Source organism: Chelonia mydas, chromosome 1 (genome assembly GCF_015237465.2).
Source record: "Chelonia mydas isolate rCheMyd1 chromosome 1, rCheMyd1.pri.v2, whole genome shotgun sequence".
In the NCBI taxonomy this organism is placed as follows: Eukaryota; Metazoa; Chordata; order Testudines; family Cheloniidae; genus Chelonia; species Chelonia mydas.
Window position 1 is genome coordinate 153,899,485 of NC_057849.1, and position 22,040 is coordinate 153,921,524.

Genomic DNA, 22,040 nt, shown 5'->3' on the forward strand with positions numbered 1-22,040 from the left:
GGCCTATTTAAGTCAATACTTCTCCAGAATTAGACAGAAGCGACTATGCCTGATCCAAAGCCCAGTGAAAGCAGCGAGAGTCCTACCATCAGACCCTTTATGAATAGCCCTAGTTGTGCCATGCGGGCAAATCTCACTGCTCCTAGCTGCAGAACATTGCCTATGCACAGGGAACTAACTCTGACAACATGAGTGCTGCTGCCAGCAGGGCAGAGCATGGCACCCCACCCTCCAGGCTCTTAGTCTCACTTCCTGGACACCAGCACACCTGTCCCAAATTAGTAGCCCTTCCTGTTAGATCAGTTGAGGGGCATGTCTCCCAAACACTGTAGTCATGCTGGATGTTGAAGCACCTGCTGGGACTCTGAGCATTCAAAAGGTGCTTGGAAACAGTTGTTTTTTTTTTAAACAGGTTGTTTATTTAAAAGAAGACTGTGATGTGAGTGTTGATGTGAGTTTGGGGGTGCCAACCCCTCCAACAAGAGCTTTGGGGTTTTTCTCTAACCCTCCCCAAAGCATTACTGAAAAGGCTCTGTGAAGAAAGCTGAAAACAAAGAGTTTATTTATTAAATGAATTGTTGCACACACACACTATGCAATTAACTCTGTAAGCATGTTTCTCCTTCAGACACAAAAAGGTACATATGCAATATGCACAAATAAAGGTTTCCTTGAGGGCTTTTAACTTGTGTTTTTCCTGACTTTTGCATGCTTAAAACTGTAACCATAACAATACAGAAGGTAAGAAGTTGACTGCAGGACTGTTTGATTTTTTTTTTTTTTAAACAGCAGAGACAATCCAGTAGTCACTTTTGTTAAATTTTCACAGGGCCGGGACCCCTGCAGAGCTGACAAACTCCAGCAAGAGGTCCATGCAAGATTAAAAACTGCAGGTGGCTGAAAGCACTCTATTCTCCACATACTGCTGTGTGAAACACACAGTGTAAAAATATTCTGTCATTGAAAATATCTAATTGTACTCTCTCTATATGTATGTCAAGAAAAACACAATCCTCCCGTCTCCAGCCTCCCTTCCCAACTATTAAAGCCTTTAAAAGAGTGACATTCATCCTCTGCTGCTCCTTGGGTTTGCCTTCCTTTTAAAGAAGATGTGTTTGGTAAACCCCACCTCTGGATATTATAACTTAAGATCATTCCCAAATCCACACTTAGCAGTATAACGAGCAGTGTAAAGATAACCGCATTGTATGTAGAATGCTGTCATAAATATAAAGAGAAGGGTAAACACCTTTAAAATCCCTCCTGGCCAGAGGAAAAACCCTTTCACCTGTAAAGGGTTAAGAAGCTAGGATAACCTCGCTGGCACCTGACCAAAATGACCAATGAGGAGATAAGATACTTTCAAAAGCTGGGGGGAGGGAGAAACAAAGCCTCTCTCTGTCTGTGTGATGCTTTTGCTGGGGACAGAACAGGAATAGAGTCTTAGAACTTAGTAAGTAATCTAGCTAGATATGCATTAGATTCTGATTTCTTTAAATGGCTGAAAAAATAAGCTGTGCTGAATGGAATGTAGATTCCTGTTTTTGTGTCTTTTTGTAACTTAAGGTTTTGCCTAGAGGGATTCTCTATGTTTTGAATCTAATTACCCTGTAAGGTATTTACCATCCTGATTTTACAGAGGTGATTCTTTTACTTTTTCTTCTATTAAAATTCTTCTTTTAAGAATCTGATTGCTTTTTCATTGTTCTTAAGATCCAAGGGTTTGGGTCTGTGTTCACTTATGCAAATTGGTGAGGATTTTTATCAAGCCTTCCCCAGGAAAGGGGGTGTAGAGCTTGGGAGGATTTTGGGGGTGAAGACGTTTCCAAGCGGGCTCTTTCCCAGTAATATACCGGTTAGACGTTTGGTGTTGGCAGTGATAAAGTCCAAGGGCAAAAGGTAAAATAGTTTATACCTTGGGGAAGTTTTAACCTAAGCTGGTAAAAGTAAGCTTAGGAGGTTTTCATGCAGGTCCCCACATCTGTACCCTAGAGTTCAGAGTGGGGAAGGAACCTTGACAAATGCGTTCTCCACTGGATGCTGGTCTGACATCTGGCATCCAACCCTATTAACATTCAGCCCTTTTCTGCCACAACAGGCTTTGAAAATTGTCTGCTTCTTCCAGGAATTAATTATTGATTTGATATATCTTCGAATGTTCAGCCCATTCAGCATTTTGCACACTATTTACTTTGAAATTATATTGTTCTGCAGCTGGCAGATTAAGGAGGATTGTATAGTCAAATAGTTTTGGATATTATGCCAAATTATTCTTGCTCTTTCTCTCTCTCTCTCCCCCCCCCCATGTCCTTTCTGGATTGAAATTTGCTAGGAATGCACAGGTTGGGAGGATTTTTAATTTCACAATATATTGGAAAAATAAAAATGTCTTGGTATAAAAACGAGTATATTACATCTCAGCATCACATGAAACAATACCTTTTATCATGCAACTTTTCACGCCAACCTCTGTGCATGGAGTGCCCACCACCAGCCCGGTTCACCAAACTATCACCCCACTACATTCAAGTCCTTCCTAAAGACTCACTCCTTCTGCATGGTCATGCAGAGTAAGCCAAAAATAAATCAAACCTTCACAGTATTTCCTCTTCTAGGTTTTTCCAGTATGCTTTGTCTTCTCTCTGACTTCTACATCCCTCTATGCTTGGCATGTGTGCTTAACTCTGATGGAATGGATTGCACCTTAAAGTTAAGCATGTCTGGAAGGGTTTTCAGGGTGAGGGCTTTAGACTGTAAGGTCTTTGAGTTAGGCACTGTCTTAATTTGTGTCTTGTATGGAGTACTGAACATAGTATAATTTAAGAAATGTCAGTAAGTTGGGAATACAGCATCACGGCTCTCATCATGCTGAAAGGAACAAAGGTTTTAAAGGCAAGTTTTGAGTTAAAACCTTTTGACATGATAGGCCTGATCCTCTGCTGGTGTCAATCAGCATAGCTCTGTGGAAGTCAATGGAATTACCCAGATTTACACCTGCTGAGGAATTGGCCCTATGTTGTTGTGATGGGTTGAGAGGCCCACCTGAGAGGCCACCTGATGTGCTGGATTTCCACTGCACCCACCGGTCCGACTAGCCTGGGTTTCCCCTGCACTGGGTTGCTGTGCCAGGCCCTCAAGCCCCTTTCCACTATACACCCAGGCAAGACCACACCTAGCTGCAGACACAGACTGAAACCAGCTCTGTGTAGGAGGACTCAGCTAGGGGAATGGCCAGCACTCTGGTGCGCACACCATCTGGAGGGTAAACCCCCAAATAATATGGTCTTGCAATGTATAGAAAGATCTGCATGGCACAAGCTCAAAAAAAGTCACTCTCCCTCAATGTGGCGAGAGAGATGCACAGCTTCTTTCCCCTCCCCTCCCCCCCCCCCCGATATGAATTGCACAATCTGGGTTATTTTATAAAAGAAATAAGTTTATTAACTACAAAAAGTAAATTAAGTGATTATAAGGGATAGTAAACAGAACAAAGCAGATTACGTGTTTTGTTTAATTTGCTCAGTAAACTAAGCTTAATACACTAAAGAAACAAGTTACAAAATGTAATTTCTCACCCTAAATGTTGTTTTAGGCAAGTTGCAGAGTTTCTGTAGCTTAGAGTTCCAGTTATTTCTCTTTACAGACTAGACTCCTCTGTCTTAGTCGGTACTCAGCCCTTGCCTTTCCCTCAGCTCAGTTTTTCTTCCAAAACCTACATTTTATGTCAAACTTCAATACAGACAAAAATAATTTAAAAATGAACCAAACAAAAACACTTTGAACATCCCAATTTAAAAAATTAAGAATGGCAAAATTTCATTTCAATAGTTTGACAGCCCTGAAGACTGATGTTCTGATTATCCTCAAAACTGAGGCACATGGGCATTTTCCTGCCATGTAACTCAGTCTAGAGGGGGAGAGCCCCATTCTCAGATTAATGGTAGTTCAGTATAAAGCCTCCTCACACTTCAGTCATTCTACAGAGGTAGCCAGCAAAGGAGCTAATTATGCAGTTTCTGTACTCCTATGCTCCTTATGGGAGCCTGAGTCCCATCAATAGCCAGAGGAAGATTAAGGCCTCCTGGGCTGAAGCAAGTTGGGGGTCCCCAGTGCCAGAACAGTGGCCCCACCCCAATCCTTCCATATGCAGCCCTGCCCCATTCTGCCCCGCCCCCATGGCTCCGTCCCCACACTCACTCCTTCCCATCCTCTTCCCTGTAGCCCTGAGCCCACAGAAGCTCTGTGCCTCCGCCAAGGCCCATGGGCCCCATTGGGGAGAGAGAGCTCCTCCTGCCCAAGGCCACGGCAGGAGGAGATTTTTCCAGGGGTCCCAAATTGGCAGGGACCCGTGTGGTAACCCGCCACTGTCAATAGCACCACCACAGTTAGGAAACAGGGGGGGTAGTAGAGTTTTCCCACAATGCAACACATTCATAGGGCTAGAGTGTCAACATGGGGGGGAGGGGGAAGAGCTCTAGGCACTCTGGGACAGGATTACTTTGACTCAGACCTGTGCATTGCAGTGTGGATGCCAGAGAGTCTAGGTTTGAGCACAGGTCAGGAAATCCTTAACCTAGGGTTAAAATGCAGTGTAGATACTGAAGGCCAGGGTCCCCACAGGTCTGCTGACTCAAGTCCCACTAACTTACACTGCTGTGTAGACATACCCTACATGGCTTGGGTGGGTTCACTCTTTAGTAAGAGTAGCTACAGGAGACCCAAACCAGAGAACAGACATTTTGATGACATATATGCAGCAGTGATACTTCTTCAAATAAAGTGACATACGTTGCAATCTCTCGTCTGAGAAAATTTGATGGCATGGGATGAAAAAAAGCTGCAAATTAAAGAAAAAACTTGATAATCTAAATGGAGGGGCAGATAAAAAGTGAAGTGAGGAAAAAGTAAAACGGATCAAGCAATAAACGCATCACTGACTTACACACATACACCCCACACACCAGCCAAGGGTTCAAGTCTGATGTAAGTGAGAAAAGGAAGCCACCCACTGCCACTTTTTCCTCTGACCAACGCAAATGAAATTACATGATTGATTATTATTATTTGCATTACAGTAGTGCCTAGAGGGTCCAACCTACATTGGAGCCCCATTGTGGTATGGACTGTACAAATAATAGTTATAAGAGACTGTCCCTGCACAGAAAAGCCTATAGTCTAAATTGACAAGACAACAAAATGGTCAGAGAAAGGGACACAACACACAAGCTGGAAACTGAGTCAAAGAGAGAGTGATTGATTCGCCCAAGGTCACAAAGAGTGTGTGGCGGAGCTGGGAATTGAATCCCCATCTCCTGAGTTCCGGTCTGTTCCCTTAACCCCAGACCATCTTCCTTCCTTCTCTCCATTCAGAATAATATTGTATTGTACATACCGGCAGTGGCTCTTTCAACTACAATTTGGACACCTCTCCTACAGGCCATGCTCCAGCCCCTGGCAGAACATGGGCACTCAGATATTTGTGCCTGCCCAAGCCTTGGAAAATGTTGCCTTTAATCTCTCTTTGCTTCAGATCCCTCTGTTTAAAATGGGGATAATAATAACAATAATAATAATAATTAATAATTCTCTATCCCAGAGGGGTATTGTGAGGACAAATCCATTAGTGATTACGGGGCACTCAACTTGCCAGTGATGGGGCCACACAAGCCTGTTGGTACAATGCCCAGCACAATAGAGTGACCCTGTTCCATGACTAGAGCTCCTACATTTAATAATACAAATAATAATAATAAGCTATATAGAAAAGGGAAAAAAACCTGACTGTTTCTCTCTCAATGGAGAGCCAATAAAAGATTGAAAAAGGGGAAACCACAAAGGAGTGAAGAGGGAGAGAATGAATGTTCCCTCAGCCCTTGCCAGCAATAATACCTCAGTATGAAATGCAAACAGCACTCCATATACACACAAGCACTTACCATTCCTGTATGGACTCATACATTAAAAGGAAGCACCACATTTCATTGTAGTCCAATTCTGTTGTCAGTGGAACACACTATTCTCTCATTCAAACAATTTTTCTGCCATTTGTGAAAGGATGAATGAGTCATAGTCTCCCTCCCTTGATAAGCTGGGTCACGTAGCAGATGGTGTGTGCTTTCAAGTGGCTGTTAGAAACAGAGAGAAAAAACATAAAAATATCTTCCCCGGGGCCCTTTTATCTAGAACATGCCAAATACCAGGTTAGGGTCCATGAACCTGAGATTTATTTCAGAAATCACTTATGGGAATTATTGAAGGATATTAGCACAAGCCTCAAAGACAACACATTGATCAGAGGGAAATTTTGTGGATCTGTACCATTGGCTACAATAGTTACACAGTACAAGCTATACACAGTAGGAAAACTCCTGAGCCATTATCTTGGCTGACACTGCCTATGTCTGGTTATATCTATACTACAGCCAGACATCAGTTGAACTTATCTTGATTTATTTATCTTAATGCAAGCTAGTAGGAGGCAGTGTATCCACATTCAATTCACAATCCTGTGCGGCACAGTTGCTCCCTCGACAGCTGATCTTTCAATACTTGTCCGCAAAGGAAACCTTCTCACCACCTTCAAAAGGCAAGCCTGGGAGATTCAATTCATAACTTTTAGAGACTAAAAACCATGGATTTAACAGGGACACTGCTTTGATGGCTCCTTACAACAATTTGTAACAGACACCTGCCTATTAACCTTAATGGCAGCTTCAACCTCCTTTTGCATAATAATCTAACCCTTATTGCCCACTCCCTTTCAAGTGGCCCCCTACAACACACATTAGCCCTTATGCTTAACAATCTGTCCCAACTTGTATTTAAATCAGATACTCTGATTTCCTTCCCTTCCCCAGACCTGAGGAACTCTGTGTAGTTCAAAATCTTGTACCTTCCACCAACAGAAGTTGGTCCAATAAAAGATAGGACCTTACCTCACCTTTCTTGTCTCTCACAATGTCTTCTGGGCATCTATCTCAAGGTCCTATGCACTGCTGCAACCTGCAGCACTCTGGGTATGACTATGATGGGAAGGCTGGAAGCATTATCCAAACCTTGGAAGAACTCCCACAAGGAATGCGTGTAGGCCGTTGCTCGAAGCCATATTCCATATTTCATTTTTTACTCTGCCTCCCAGCCTGTGTCCATCCACAAAGTCTGCACTGGGCACTAATATGCTGCTATTAGCGGTAACTTCCATGGAAATCATGGTGTTTTGGCAAGAGTTGGCCGAAAGACTGCGGTAGGTGTTCTGGCAGTCGCTTGGAGAATGTTGAGGGGTGATGTAGAGGGGCGAATACACCGGCCGCATGTGGAACTACACGAGAAGCCTGTGGACTGAGTGGATGCAGCACCTCATGGTGAATGAAACAGTCATTTTAGCAGTGGTTCTAGATCACAAGCACAGAGTGGTGGGATTATATGGTCATGGAGATGTGGGATGATCTGCAGTGGGCCCAGAACCACTGGGTGAGGAAGATGTGAGGAGCTCATGTTGACCTTGGAGAGCCATGACAAAAAGTACAAGTACAGTACTAGTCCAGAATCATGTGCCTATCATCCTGTGGAAGCCGGCCACCCCTAAGGGTTGCAGTTCTATTGGGAACCAGTTTGATGCTGGTAGGTCCACTGTTGGTGCTCTGCTGAGTTTGCAAGGCAATAATTACTGGGCTGCAATCATGTGTTGTGAAGATGGCCAATGTACCAGAGAGAAATGTGAGCAGCCGGGTTTCCCAAACTGTGTCAGAGTCTTAGCTGGCACACCTGTGCTTATGATCTGCCCTCTTTCCTCTGGGTCCAAGTCAGTACGTCAACAGAAAGGGCTATTACTCCCTGAAACAGGGTTGCTGGAGGGCCTGGGACCACTGATCACTAGTGTGTTTACCTAAGGACTGAATAAATTAGACCCTAAGAAGGGGAATGTGTTAAATACTGTGGCGTGTGCAGTTCTTAAGGGGACCTGGATAGTAGGATACAGCTGGGGGGCTACAAAGTCACATCTGGCCATAAGTGAGTGCTCAGGAGGCAGCTGTCCTGTTTCACTTCCTTATGATGTAGACCTTGATAGGTCTCTGGGGGAGATTCATGACCACTCACGTAGAGACTCGGAAAGCTGTGACTGTGATGTATGTAAAAGCTGAATCATGAAGCGATTATTATTCCTGTGAAAAATAGAAAAAAAATTAAAAATGTTCAGGTTACTGTCAAAAACCTGAGAACCAACTTTAAAAAAAGAAGGTTTAAATGGAAAACAAAAAACTTTGGCCATCTCCAGACACTTCAGAGGCTACCAAACAGCTATGGATGATAGCAACTTTTAGTAAAATTACCGTACGTCCTGATTATTTTCATAGGATGTCCTGGGAATGTATTTTGGGACACTTGAAATGCTCCAGTTTTTCATTTCATCCATTAACCATTTGGCTCCTAAAAAAATAACTACAAAATGTTTGTTCAAGACATGTTGCTATGGCAAATATAATCAGTGCTGCCTTTACCTGGAACAACCCAGCTAGTGGGACAGAGTATTCAATGTGATAAACAATGCTTAAAGAGGAGAGTTAAAAATTGAATGAACCTAGACACCACCAAACCTAGTCTCCTGCTTGGAGTGACAATTAGTAACACTTGAACACTGTTTCATGATCAGCTTATTCAGAACATTAAATTACCACAAACTACCCTCCACTCCAAGAAATGAGCATTTGTTGCTGTTGAGTCAAAAGCTGTCAGTAAGGGTATCAGCACATATCTTAGAAACACAGGTTTCAGAGTAACAGCCATGTTAGTCTGTATTCGCAAAAAGAAAAGGAGTATTTGTGGCACCTTAGAGACTAACCAATTTATTTGAGCATAAATTTTCGTGAGCTACAGCCGATGAAGTGAGCTGTAGCTCACGAAAGCTTATGCTCAAATAAATTGGTTAGTCTCTAAGGTGCCACAAATACTCCTTTTCTTTTTTAGAAACACAGTCATTTATTCCTTTATATGAATACTTTGCCTCCCTGAAAAACGTCCTGGTCTTTGATTTGGAAAATAGGGTCACCTTTGCTTTTGAACATAGCACATCCCTGGGCTGGATTTGAATCCACACCAAAGTTTTGAAAAGCTTTGTATCCCATTGCATCAGTGCATTTATAAGGTAGTTTAAAGTTATGACATCACCAGTATAATTCAAAGCACCGTCAACCCCCCTTTTATATACTTCTAGATGAAGACATGCCAAGGAGAACTACTCTATAGTTATATTGCCACACAGGTGTGTGGACGTCCCTGTGCGTGGACGTCCCTGTGCGTGGGTGCTCTGCCCACAGGCTCTCCCCCTGCAGAACAGCTGAGCCACAAGGCTTAAATTGGAGCAGCCAGCCTTGTGCAGATCCTCTGCACTAGATTGAATTTCCCACTCTACCCATATAAAACTTGATCATTTTATATCTGAAAATGTATGCAAAAAATCACATATGTTTTAATCAAAATTTTACAGTCTGCACAGATCCCTGATGTACTTTGCATGAACTTAAGTCACAGGGGTGATTAACCAGTTTTCAGCTGAAAAGCTGACTGGCCACTAGGAGAGAGCTCCAGGTAACATTTTTCCACTGAGCATGCTTCTCCATCCACAGTTTGGGTATGGGCTTGGTTGGGGTTTCATGGGAATAATTTTGCCCTTGTTATATAAAAAAAAAGATGCCAACACTTTCCCCTCTAAACGTTTTGAGTTAGAAGTTCATTTATAGGAATGTATAAATACTTAAATGTAAAAACCCAAAACATTATTGCAACTAACCTTAGCAATTGCATGATTCTGAAAAAATATGGAGACCTAACAAATATATAGACTTTTACGTAAATGTAATAGGGTTCAATAGAACTTACCTGAAAATCTGACAGAATTCAAAAGATAATGATATTCTTTTTGTAAGTTTCTTTTCACCATCCTAATATAACAGGGATGTAATTCTTGATTAAATTTTATAGGACGCTTAAAAACCTATAGAAAGATTATCACTGTCTACTAAATTATTTCTCCCTTATGTTAAATAGGAGTTTTCCACTATGGGACCTAGCGAGGATAGAAACGTAAGACGACATTGTGGTCCCACTGAGTTCAATGGCAAAACTCCTCTCAACTTTAATGGGGCCAGCATTTCATCCACAGACTGTCCAATCTGCAAAAAGCTAAATAGAACTATATTTTGGTTGGAGATTCAGTACTTGAAAACTCATATTTATTATTTGTATTACTGTAGCACCTAGGAGCCTAGTCATGGGCCAGGACCCCATTGTGCATATGTAATGAAAAAGACCTCAGAGCAATAATGCCCTACTAGTTAGTTATTTGCCGTGTAACATGGCAGTGAACAGTCAGTATCATTTGTGGACTGCATTTGAGGCCTGATTTTGCTGTACCACTAAAATCAATGGGAGGTTTACCAGTAACTTCAGCGAGCACAGGATCAAGCTCCATAGAAAGGAATCTTGTTACTAAACAAGAAAATGATGGCTGCACCTAACATATGGTGTACAGTTATGAGTCCTTTGATATCAGGAAGATATTGTCAAATGGGAGGGAATGTAAAGAAAGCAACAAAAAAGGATCAGCAGCTGGAAGGAGTGAATGATGAGGAAATATTTAAAAAACTAAGTACATGTAGCTTGGCTAACTGAAGACTCAGGAAAATATGAAACCCCACAAACACTTAAAATGTGTAAGCACCACTGAAAGAGGGGAAATTATTGGTTTTGCGCCAAAGGTGTATAATTAGGCATAGTACAGATTAAATTGACCAATGGAAAACTTACAGTAACAGTGAAGTCCCGTAACACTCTCCCTAGCAAAGTTCTTAGCAGCTCCATTGTGTAGGAGGTAAGCAAAACAGAAGTGGACAAATGAATGGCAAATATGCATAGGTAACAATCTGTAGTGGCAGGGGGACATACTGAATGAGCTACCGAGGCTTTTCCTTGTCTGGTTATTATCCTGTTGCTTTCTGCTGTTTACCTCATACTCTGTAGAACAGGATTTTTTTTTTTTTTTTAAACAGCTAACGTGCTGAGTGGTCTTTTTAAAGCAAGATGTCTGGAACTGGTTTTGAGCATGGTGCCCATGAGATTTCCTTATTAAAGATTGTCCTTGATCAAGGAATGGCAGGTCTAAAGATAAACTGTGTCCTATCATAAGGCCTCTGAAGATTTGTAGCTCTCTCTCTGTCACTGTGATCAAGATACAGCTGAAAGGCAGAGTCTCTAAAGCTTATTGTTCGTAACTTGGCAGTAATTTGTGGTTTCTGGTAGGTAAACAAAACTCTTGCAGTTGGCAGCCCTCTATCAGGGCTGTGAAAGTAAGTGCTTTAAAAAACCCCCCACTGTTTTCAGATCAGCCAAGAAAACAGTACTGCATTTGTAGACCAATTCCCACTAGCTCTGAGGTATGGAAAAGCTGCTTAAGAGTATCCTGAGAATGTCAGGATACAGAAAAATAAGAGTCTGGCTATAATTCTAAGGAAAGCTAATAGGAGTGGGTTGACTTCTCCGGAGGTGTCAGCCTACCACCATGAACAGTTTCTGTGGAGCTAGAACAAGATGAATGAGGGTATTATTGGAATTTAAAAATCTACAAAAGCCCTAAAAACTAGCTGCATTTGGTTGGAGCAACTTATAAAGGTGCTTGGCATTTTATATGGAGAGCAGCAAAAAAATATTTCCATTTGATCACTTCATTTCAAGCTGATAGAGAAGTTACTCTTGCTAGTAAAGTTTGTTGAAACAGATTTTATGGAATTTGCCTTGGACACCTAGGTCCAATAAATTCCTTACAATCTGAGGAGATTTCCAGTGACCCTATAATTCCTCTGGTTTCCCCTCTCACTCTAAGCCCCAGCCTTCCTCTGGTGGCTAAGCTGTAAAGTCATCTGAACATACAATTCTCCCCCCCCCCCCCCCCCCCCAGTTTTTTTTGTTCTGGTGGGAAAGGTTAGACAAATTTCATTGACATTTGAAACTGTGGAAAATGTTGATCAGCTGTGCTGAGGGTGGACTGCTCAGAGACTGGTTATGATAATGGCACCTGTTAGCACTTGTCTTCAACAGGCTAGAGATGCTACTACTGAGAGATGTAGGACAATTATTTCCTCCTAAGAGCAGTGGGGCTGGAACAATTTTTATAATGGGGATGCTAAAGGCAGAAACCATGTGTTTGGGTTGTTATTACTCCTTCAAGCCAGGGGGTGCAACAGCACCCCCAGCAACCCCAGTTCCAGCACCTATGCCTAAGAGTGAACAGCATTGCTACTATATCACCCCTGCATCCTATTGTGCAACAGAGGGAAGGGTTGGATTGGAATCAGATTGCTGTGTACACGGTTCCCATTAGATCTTCAGGCAGGTCTAACTCACTAATCTTTTAAGCAGAAGAGGCACTGGAAAGAATACATTTTCATACTCTAAAGAAAAAGGCTAGGTGCTCCCTTCAATACTTGTCCTCGAATGAAACTGATACACGTGCATCAAAGGAAGAACAGAGCTGTGCTTCCTTCCATGTTGATCACTATTTACTGATTAAAAGTGATTCCTTTCCCCCCATAATGGTGCACTGAAGGAAGGTTCTGTGCTAAATTAAATCTTGAGCTAAGTGATCATTAGAATGACATTAAAGTATGTCAGTAAAGTAGAATGTATTATGTCTAAATACATCACAGATGCATATTTGCATCATGGGAGGGATATATTATTTATTATGACACAAAGCGGTCATCTTACCCTTACAAACTTTCACTTACTACTCCGAGCACATTTAAATGGAAGGGGGAGATAAAGTTGGTGTTACAGATGCTGTTTATGACATGGACTGTGTTACATGCTCTTAAGTTTAGGTGAGAGACTTTCACAATACAATATCTATTCAGATGTTCTTCTTTCTTTACCTGAAAGATCATGGACTACATTCTCAACTAGAGAGCAGTTTTGGTTTTTATCCTTTACACTACCCTTCCTTTGTCTGTTATCACATGATGCTATATCTAAATATAGACTGTAAGCTCCTCAAGGTGTGGCCCATGTCTTATCTCTGTTCTGTGAAGTGCAGAGTACACTTCACATACTGCTATGGAAACACCAGTCACAGTTCTATAGTCAAGATGGCATTGATTTTGTTTCCATTTAAAGTGGAAATTCAATCATTATTTAAAAATATAGCATCTCTCTCCAAAAATTATAGTGCTTACTCTGAGTGCACAATGAATTTTCTGAAAAAAAAAAAAAAAAAAAAAAAAAAAAAAGCTACAAATAAATGGCAGTTTGAGTTAAAATCTTTTAAGACATCAGTCTTCAAACTGTGGGGTATGCCTCTCGGGTGGGCGGGTGGGAAAAGCACAATGAGGTTATCAGGGGTGTATGTGCCCTAGGCCAGGATGGGTGAGAAGAGGCTGGTCCCAGGGTTCCTGCCTCCTCTGGAGCCTCCATTGCCCATCACTGTGTTGCCACCCTTCTGTCTGTGGGCACCAGTTTTTCCCCCACCCCCCAGCTGTGCGCTGCTCACACCGGGCACTCACCAGATAGTTTTCAACCAGGTAGACACTGACTCAGCATCTTCCTATGGGTCAGGCTGCCGGAAGTGACCTCATCTTCCAGGAGGGCATCCTGGGCACCCCCAGCTTTGAGGCCAGGCACAGCAAAGAGTGGGAGAATGGGGATCTGTGTATGGAAAAAATAGGCCAGCCAGGGGGAGCTGGGGGAACAGGGCCTGGGTAGGAAGAAGGGGAGGTCGGCACGTGGTAGCGCTGCTGGGGAGGAGTGAGGGCCGACAGAGAGGCAGTGGACTTCTGCTGCTGCCAATGGGACCCAGGCTGAGGGCTCCTGCCACAGAGAGGGGGCCTAGGCAGGGGGTTGCATCTGGCTGCCTGCTGAAGGGTCAGGCACTGGATTCACCTCCCCCAGTGGCTCTGGCCTCCCAAGCATCCTAGGGGGTTCAGAAGCGGCTCTTGTGCTAAGAATGACCCCTCACCTAGAGTGAGCCCATGGGACCCAGACATCCACACACACAGGCTCCTCTCTCTTTCTGCCCTAGTGACTGAGCCCTCTCCATAGGGGAGGGACCCTGGATCTCTCTGGTGAGATGGGGATTTCCGTCTCCACCCCCTCAAGTGTTCTGAACTTGGCACTACCTGGTTCCCCCCTTCCCCCTGTGCCAAGAGGGGCGCGTGTGGGACATGACACTCCAAAGAGCACAGCCAGAGATGAAAGTAAGCCAGTATGCCCTGGTACGCCATACCGGTAAGAGCCAGTGCGCTGTACCAGGACCGGCTTTCCGAGAGGGCAATTTAAAGCCCTGGGGTAGCGGCTGTGGGGATTTAAAGGGCCCCAGAGCTCCAGCCGCTGCTAACCCCCCCCCCCCCCCCCCCCCCCCCCAGGGCCCTTTAAATCCCAGCCTGAGCCCTGCTGCCTGAGCCCTGGGGTAGCGGTGGCAGGGCTCTGGCAGGGATTTAAAGGGCTCCGGAGCCCCAGCCGCTGCTACTGCTCCAGGGCCCTTTAAATCCCTGCCTGAGCCCTGCTGCCGAAGCCCTGGGGTAGCGGCGGCGGGGCTCCAGAGGGGATTTAAAGGGCTAGGGCAGTAGCGGCAGCTCGAGCCCCAAGCCCTTTAAATCCCCGCCTGAGGCCTGCTGCCCGAGCCCTGGGGTAGGGGGGCTCTGGTGGGGATTTAAAGAACCCCGGAGCTCCAGCCCCCACTACTGCCCCGGCCCTTTAAATCCCCGCCGGAGCCCTGCTGCCAAAGCCCTGGGGTAGTGGCGGTGGGGCTCCAGCGGGCATTTAAAGGGCCAGGGTGGTAGCGGCGGCTGGAGCCCTGTGGCCCTTTAAATTCCCACTGGAGCCCAGCCACTGCTACCCCAGGGCTCGGGCAGCAGGGCTCAGGTGGGGATTAAGGGCTCGGGGCTACGGCAGCTGCTACCACAGCGGAGCCCCAGGACCTTTAAAGCTCTTCCAGAGCCCTGAGCCTCGGGGTAGCAGTGACAGCCAGGAGCCCCCAGGGCTCCTCAGTGATTTAAAGGGCCCGGGGCTCTGCTGTGGTAGCGGTAACTGGAGCCCTGGGCCCTTTAAATTGCCCCCGAGCCCCAGGGCTCCCAGCCGCCTCTGCAGCTGGGAACTTGGGGGTGATTTAAAGGGCCCCAGGCTCCCAGCCGCCACTGCTGCAACTGGACCCTGGCCCTTTAAATCAAGATTTAAAGGGCCCGGGGATTTAAGGCCCTGCCTCTTCCGGTTGAGGCCACGCACCCTGCTCAGGACTCTGGCATACCGGTAAGTCCTCTAACTTAGTTTCAGCCCTGACCACAGCAAAAAAGTTTGGGAACCTCTATTTCAAGAAATCTGGGTATTTTATTGTCCTGAATTATCTCACTAACAGGTGTATCACACTCACCACTGAAACTCTCTGAATCCATTGCATTGGCTACATTTGGAGAATATTGTTATGGTCATGTTCTGCTTTGTTATCCTTTCTAGCTGAAAGGATCTTCTTCAGTAGAAGCTGATGAATAATGTTCTTCTTCAGAGACATCTACAAAGCATTGTCCTTTTTGCAAAATGGCTGCCATCTTTTATTGCTTTTAATGGGACAGACGCCTCAGGCTTCCCTGTGGGAAGATAGTGGTCCTTTTTTCAAAGTAGCCACCGCCTCCCTTTGGGAGCAATGGGAGAGAAGCCAAGCAGCTTCCCTCAGGGAAGACAGTGGCCTGTATGCTCTTAAGGCGTGTTTGTGTGTGTGGGCAGAGAAACGTGGAGGTCAGGAACTAGAGAAACTGGCCAGTATTGTCTGGCTGCTTTGTGCTACTTCAGAGTGAGGTAAAGCATCCAGGGTGTAGTGGCAAATCTACTCTAAAAGTAAAAAACTTTAAAAAATTGTTTGACATTTCATATTTTCAATTCAGTAGAAATATCTTATGGTAACATTCTCTGAGTGTCTTATTTAGTGTTCATGTATAAAACTTTTAATAATTTAAAAAAATTAAGATGGAGTCCAAACTGAGAGTACATATTAGTAATTTAGGGTAAAAAATTACAGGGATGTTGCATTATCGTCCTTCCTCCTGGGTTCAATTCCTGTCCTGACACAGGAGGTCTGTGTCATCTTGGACAAGTCACTGAGTCTCTCTGTGCTTCAGTTCCTCATCTGTAAAGTGGGGATAATAGCATTGCTGTACCTCACAGGGGTGTTATGAGGATAAACACACTAAAGATCGTGGGGGTATTCAGATACCATGATAATGGGGACCCTATAAGTATTTAGGGAACAGGCACACAGTCATAACAATGTGGTTATTTTATGCTGTTGCTACCAGGCAGTGTTAACTGTGCATTATCATACTGAAAATGTTGGAGGTTTTTTTTTTTCAAGGTTACATTTATCTCTGAATGTCCTGGGTTTGTAATGTTTGGTTTAGGAATAATTACAACAGCCCTATAATATATTTTACTTAAAGTACAATATGTACTCTCAACCTTAACTCCCTAGAACTTTAAAGTAATGATCAAAGTCTCTACAATTTTCAATTATGTAACTATATTGCCTTGGGTAATTATTCAGGGTCCAAGGGGCTTTTTGCATTTAGGTGGTGGCAGCGTTTACCAAGCCAAGGTCAGAGAAAAGCTGTAACTTGGGAGTTTACACAAGCCTGGAGTGGCAAGTATCAATTTTTAAAATCCTTGCAGGCCCCCACCTTCTGTACTCGAAGTGCCAGAGTGGGGGTTCAGGCTTGACAATACCTCTACCCAGAAAAGGAGTTGGGCCCCCTTGACATAACAGGAAAGTAGTTGAACGGTGTTCTGTTCCATTCTTTAGACTAAGCCTTTTCTATCAAAAGATAAACATGTTGTACTTCCTGTCCAGGCTCCTGTTTTAAAGTCTCCTTGCCTGTACTGCTGGCAGGCTGCTTTTTTAAACACCCCCCCCCCCCCCGCTTTATGAAATGCTTAGTACTTATTTAAAGAAACTAGATGGATAGCCCCAGAGCGAGAACAGGCTCAGCTGCAATGCAAGTTTCCCCACACACTGCCCCACCAACGTGCCTCGTCCCTGACCTGGAGAGACCACCTCTAAAGGTGAGAGAGCAGTTCGGTGTCCAAGCCCATTTAATTCTTGGTCTCTCCACTAGGACTCCCCACAAGGGCATCAGTTAATGCCAGCTGTCTTGGGTGTGGCTTGTGATGTGGATACTCGCCAATTAGAACTGGACTGATATGTTTTTCATGGCCATGAATTTGGTAGGGCCCTATCTACAGCACTTCAGTAGCAGCACTGTGTTTTGCACACATATACAGAGATCTGTGCATTAGACTGATGATGCATGCCCACACAATTTCTATCTACTTTATCTTCCTACCTACTGGCTTATAAAGAGACTTCCTCAGGCTGATTCCAAATTCCTGAAGTGGAATAAGATTCAACAGAGAGGGGGCAGGGGCCGGGGGGGGAGGAGGGAGAGAACGCATCAATTTAACAAAGCCTTAGGACAAAATTAGTTTGTACTGCTTGAGATCATGTGTTAACATCTTGAATTATGAGTCAATTCACCCTGAAAAGGGCCTCACCCCACTGTTCTTCCTTGTCCTTTTACATGCCCACACTACACATCACGATTAAACAATTAAAGCTGCACTCCTGAGATGCAAAGAGGATCAAAAGGGCCTTTAAGAGGAAAGTTTTGTCTCTCTGCCAAATATTCTCATGTCTACAAACCAAATTGTATTTGGACAAGGAGGCAGGCCTGTACAGTACCCTCAAGATCAGCTTCCCTTCACAGAGCTTTGAGACAAGATATAGCATGGGAATGAATGTACTGTAAATATCTTGGCTGTGTAGCATTACTACTGAAATGTGTGCATTCTCAGAGTACCACAATAGGTCCCCGTCCGATAATGGGACATCTCACGTACTGGAGATAACAGATGCTGAATGCGTTGCTGGATTGGGGCCTTACAGCATAAACAGTTAAGTGTATATTTTAAGCATCAAGACCATCATTCTATCTATCTATCTTTGTCAAAACAAAGCTTACTCCTGTGCATCTCTTACAAAGGAAAGCAAGCTTTTTATCTTGTTCTAATTTGTCATTTATTTCCACCCTTCCCCACCTCTCCCCCCCAGATAGCAATGACATTGTTATTTTTAGCCATGTCTGTCAGAATCTTGGACAATCTCTAGAGTCAGGTGTTTTGTATCTTCTGAGATTTCTATCTTTGGCTTTTAGGACTGACAGCAGATCTCCCGGGGGCCAAGAAAAATCCGTTATTCTTAAAGAGAAATGGTAATTTGTTTTCTCCTGTGAGAATATTTGAGATTTTGGACAAATTTCCAGCATAACTAGAAAACACAGATTCATTTTAAAATGCTTTTATTACTCAAATTAGCCCTGCAAAATATGTAAATACTGCATCTTCTGTGGAGGGTTTTGTTTTGTGAAGAGCAGACAAGTGGAACTTCAGTGAGCTAATTAAATGAACAGTTATGGAAAAACCAAATGGATGAAATAGTGTCTAGCTCAGTCCACAACAGTTTCAAGACTAAATAAAGCATCTTCCAATAACAACCTTCCACATACAACCTCTAAGGTTTTTACTTCACATTGCACTAAGGAGCCTGAGCTCCTTCTCTCTATACTGAAGTATCTGAGCATCTCAATCTTTAATTTATCATACCAACATCCTCATGTGCTATTAACTTCACGTTGCAGATGGGGAACTGAGGCACAAAGAGGCTAAGTGGCTTGCCAAAAATCTCACAGGGAATCTGGAACAGAGCAGGGATCTGAACCAAGTCCCAAGCTATCAACCTAACCACTGGACCCTTCTTTCTCTCAATGCAAAGACACCCATGGATTTCATTTGGAGTTGGATCATGCCTGTTGAGTGCCCAGTTGAAGTCAAGGGGAATTTGCCTTTGTAGGAAATGAAGGAAAACTTAGTAATAACTTAAGAACTTGGCCCAAGAGGGGAACACTATACAGAATGAAGTTTCACTGGCAGCTTATTTTTGCCTTGCAGCAAACATGTGACTTTCCAACTCTGTCTTAAGGTCACATCTTCACTGGCAACGTTCAAGCGCTGCCACGGCAACGCTTTAATGTGGCTTGTATAGTCGCGGCACCAGTGCTGGGGGAGCTGTCCCCCAGCGCTCTAAAAAAAAAAAAAAAAAAAAAAAAACCCACCTCCACGAGGGGAATAGCTACCTGCACTGGGTGTGCGACTCCCAGTGCTGGTGCATGATCTACACTGGCACTTTATAGCGCCGAACCTTTCAGTACTCAGGGAGGTGTTTTTTCACACCCCTAAGCAAGAAAGTTGCAGCACTGTAAAGTGCCGTGTAGACAAGCCCAGTCTATCCCATACCAATCACCCTGGCATTTGAGCATCAGACAAAGCAATATAAATTCAGCATGCAAATTAGCTTTAGGTTCTATCCTGACATCACCAGCAGAGATGGAAAATTTCTCCCCACTTTTTCCTTCTCGTCTATTCCTTCTCCTCCTTTAGAGTTTCACTAATATGCTCTAATTTTACCACTTTCTTTTTACAGCTGTTGGGTATTGGGGAAAAAAACAAAACAATGGGAAATGATTAAAGGAACTTATGTTTTTCCAGTAATACTGTAAGACAGTGTTTTGACAATCAGTGGAGGCTAGTGACATCTGAACAAGGATAGGTAAAACAGACATGGAACGGTGTACACTATTCAGAGCCATCTTAGCAGACAAAGAAAGATCCTACTGTATAACAGCCTAAGAAAAGCCTGTCTTGAGGAGCTGCCACTGCTGATAGCTCTGTGTGCTCACAGCTTGACAAAGTCTAATTGATAAATTGTTATAGAAGCTTTCTCTGTAATGACATTAGCCATGACTAATTCCTATCACTGTGGATGTAATATAAAGTGATCAATTAAGTCCTAAATCACCAGTGGCAGATTAAACTGCCACACTAAGACCAAGGTTTTTCATTCATAGCTGGATTGTTGGTAAGTGGGATTCTGTTGTAGAAGTTTATATTATGAGATCACTTTAAAATAGATTAGGCCAGTGTTTCCCAACCTGAGATGAATCGGATGAGTTCATGGGGCAGAGGAGAGGAGGAGTGAGGGTGGGGAATCCACAGGACCCCAAATCCATCCCAATGCCCTCCTCCCCATGCTGCCACATCTCTTTACCTATTTATAAAGGTCCCCATCACCAGCAAAGCTGAGGACCTCCCAAGCATTAACGAATTTATCTTCACAACATATCTACAAGGTAGAGAGTATCATCATGCCTATTTTACAGGGGGAGAACTTTGGCATGGACAGTTTTAAGTAATTTGCCTATGGTCCCACAGGAATTGTCTTCATGAGCAGACCCAGCAACTGAGCCCTGATCTCCCAAGTCCCAATCCAGTGCTTTGACCACAAGGCTATTCTTCCTACCAGGTAAAGTGGCAGGGGGGTCCTGGACAGCCACTCCTGCTCCTTGCTCCCTGTCTGTCCCTTTCTGTAGCTGGCTGTGGGAACAGCTCATAATGTATAGGCCGGCAGACAGCGGCCGCTGCCTGCCAGCCCAATCGACTTTTCTGTGTTCTGGTGCCACAGAGCTCAGCCTTGTGTTGACACCAATGTATGTCCTCTCCACCCAGCAGCATTTAGCCTTCTAGTGAGTGGGGGTTGGGAGGCAGGCACTGACCTGATAGAGAGGATGGGGTGGAGCAAGGGAAGAAGAAGAGTCAGCAAAAATAGAGGAGGAAAAAAGTGAAGACGACCAGAAAGAAAACAGAAAAAGAGGGAAGAGGGACAGAAATTAGATGGCAAAAAAGAAAGATGGTGCCAGTTGTGTCAGGCTGTGGTACTAGCAAAAGAAGGCTTGGAACCACTGACAGAACTGGGTACTATTTATAGAATCCCAGTTCAATGACAGTAACTTTAAGAAATTCCTCTCATGGGAAGGGACCAAGATCTCTGCCCCTCTGACAGAAGGTTGAAAATCAGTCCCTCATCAGTGCGTCCGGCTACGGCTTAGATCCTGCACACATGTACGTCACTATAAAGCCTGTATAATGGAAACCACTTCAAACCAGGGGGTGTGGCAGCACCCATGAAACCCACTTACATCAATGAGACTACTCATGCGTTTAAAGATTGCAGGACTGGGGTTTAAGAAAGCCATTTCTGCAATGGGAGGGTGAGGGTGGAGAGCGGGAGAGAGAGAAGGAAATGGCTATTACCTTATGTACATCTAACAAAGAGGAAAGTACCCTAGACGCGTTGAAAAACCAACAGCAGCACTGCCGCCAAGTGTCCAAAGCGAAAATATCTTGTTCATGGTAGTGAGAGAAATATGGATGAGAATTCCCAGTTCATATACACTTACAATGCTATAACTACATCCAGGGGAAATCACTTGGCTTAAAAGTACTTACGCTTCTCCTACATCCTTTATCATCAAAAGCCCTTAAAGAAATTACAGAGAGGGGGAACATTTTATTTTTTGATGATGAAATTTGGACCTTTCTGAAAAATGGAATTTTGGGGAAAATATTTTGATTTGAGATTTTCTTTAGGGGTTTTTTGTTTTCATTTACTACTTTCAGCTTTTGCAGGGACTTAGGCAGTAGCCCTGTTGGCTGCTTCAGCATCTAAGATGCTTGTTCTGGCCGATTGCTGCGGTTCAGGAATTACATGGAGATGGTTGGGATTGCAGGCCATGAAGTCTGAAAGCGAGTCTGTGCTTTCAGCTCTCACACAAAAGCTTTTTTTTGTGCTGCATTATTCAATATGTGTATATACACATTATATATATGGATTCATCTTGAAGAAGGCAGTCGGAGGCATAATGGACACACACACACATAAAAGTAGCGTCCCTACCTAAGTGCCGGAACGTGTGTGTAAGTAACATCTACGCAGTGCTTGAGTAGCATCTCTACACAATGAAGCATCTATTTTTGTTGACAGGGACGCCCTCTAGTGTCTGTAAATAGAACAGTCCATAAAGAGTCATTTTAGTTAGCAACGAACAATCCCAGTAACCTTG